Raw genomic sequence first — 2,315 nt, 5'->3', positions numbered from 1 at the left:
CAGCGTGAATGGACTTCATGCCACTGAACGGTACACTTAAAAACAGCTAAGATGGTAAATTTTACAGTTTGTGCATTTTTTCTCAATAGCAATATACAGCTTCCAGGTACCCTTGGAAGAGAAGTCAGGGGGTTGACATCGGGGGGTTGACGGAAAGTGTGTATAAGAAGCAGGTCCCCTCCTCGTGCACCTGCGACAGTACCGCCTCTGTACCTGCCCACCGGAGCCACCTCTCCCCCTCCTGGGCACATTTCCAGGAATCGCGCCAGGGTGATATCGCAGGGAAAACCAGTGGGCCACTTTCAGGCTTGGGGCTCCGGATGGTGGGCAGGGTCCCACACGATCTCTTTCCTCTTCCCGCCGACTCTGCGTGTACTGTCCAGTATGACAGCCGCCAGAGGGAACTAGGGACCGCAGGACCCCAGGGAAGGGGGAGGGATGGCGCATAATGAAGAGGCTGATGACGTGACCGTCTCCATCCCGACAGTGAAAGCCAAGCTCCCTCCCCGACCCCACTCAGTTCCAGGAAGGCTTTAACAGCCCCCGCACCCCGCGGGAGAGCGTAGGGGTCCTCCAGATGGAACCGAGAGGTCCAAGAGAAAACCCCTGGGGACACCAACACTTGCTCATCCCGCCAAAGAAACATCGGCTCACCAACTCGTCAGACTGCAACAAGCCTCATCCTCATCCAAACACACACACGGTGTCCGACGGTGTTTTGTTGCTTCTTTCCTGACCATGAGCTGACAACCGTAGATATCCTCACCAGGGAGAAGGGCCTCTGGTATAGAGACAAGAAATACCCCAAATAATTGGGGGAGAGGATCAGGAAAAACAAAACAGAGATAAGGCAAGGAGCAGAATAAAACTTGAAACAAACCATTACTAATATCCTCAAGGAGACAAGATTATTGCATCCTTTAAAAAGAAGGATAAAAAAGGTCAACATAATGAAAGGTCATCTGTAGAAAACCTCGCAGCTAACATCATACTCAATGGTGGAAATCTGAAAGCCTTTCTCCTAAGATCAGGAATAAGACAAATGCCATGGTCTGAATGTTTGCGTCCCCTCCCCGCCAAATTCATATGCTGAAACCTGACCCCCAAGGTGATGGGATTAGGAGGCTGGACTTTGGGAGGTGATTAGGTCATGAAGGCGGAGACCTCATGACGGGGATTAGTGCCTTATGCGAGAGGCCCAGAGAGCTGCCTCGCCCCTTCCGCCATGGGAAGATGCCCTGAGAAAGCACCATCTATGAAGCAGGAAGCCAGCCCTCGCCAGACAGAGAACCTGCCGGTACCTCGATCTTGGACTCCCCGCCCTCCAGAACCGTGAGAACTAAATTTCTGCTGTTTGTACGCTCTCTGGTTTATGATATTTTGTGATAGCAGCCTGCACGGACTAAGACAGCAAGGATGTCTGCTTCCGCCACTTCTGTATTCCAACGTGGTGTAGAAAGGCCAAGCCAGAGCGTGCAGGCAAGGAAAAGAAATAAAAGGCATCCATTGGAGAGAAAAAAGTAAATTATCTCTGTTTGCTGATGACATGGTCATGTATGTAGAAAACCCTAAAGGTTCATTTAAAAAAGGGATTAAAAGGAGTCTAAGAGATCCAGAATTATATATTATAACAGTAGCTGTAAAAGTAATGGTTAACTTTTACTGAGTGATTTCTCTCATGAACTTATTTTTCAATCTCAAAATATTTAAGTACATGTCTGTCTTTACCAGATAAGAACCACTTTTTCAAATAACATAACCACCATCGCAGTATCACGTCAGGAAAATTAACACTGCCTCCTTGATGCCAGCTAATATCCACTCAGTGGTCACATTGTCCTGATTATCTCAAAAATGTCCTTTTTCTTTTCTTTTTTTTTTTTTTGAGACAGGGTCTCACTCTGTCACCCTGGCTAGAATGCAGTGGTGTCATCATAGCTCACAGCAACCTCAAACTCCTGAGCTCAAGCGATTCCCCTGTTTCAGCCTCCCAAGTAGCTGGGACTACAGGTATGCACCACCACACATGGCTAACTTTTCTATTTTTTGTGGAGACCAGGTCTTGCTCTTGCTCTTGCTCACGCTGGTCTCCAACTCCTGACCTCGGCATCCCAGAGTGCTAGGATTACAGGCGTGAGCCACTACGCCCCGCTAATATTTCTATTTTTTGTAGAGACAGGGTTTTGCTCTTGCTTAGGCTGGTCTTGAACTCCTGAACTCAAGCAATCCCCCTGCCTTCCAGAGTGCTAGGATTACAGGCATGAGCCACCATGCTCAGCCAAAAATGTCCTCTTTATGAGTTATTATTTTTATCA

This window comes from Propithecus coquereli, unplaced genomic scaffold, assembly GCF_000956105.1.
Source record: "Propithecus coquereli isolate 6110/MARCELLA unplaced genomic scaffold, Pcoq_1.0 Scaffold196, whole genome shotgun sequence".
NCBI classification, from domain to species: domain Eukaryota; kingdom Metazoa; phylum Chordata; class Mammalia; order Primates; family Indriidae; genus Propithecus; species Propithecus coquereli.
Note: the sequence above shows the minus strand (reverse complement) of the source record.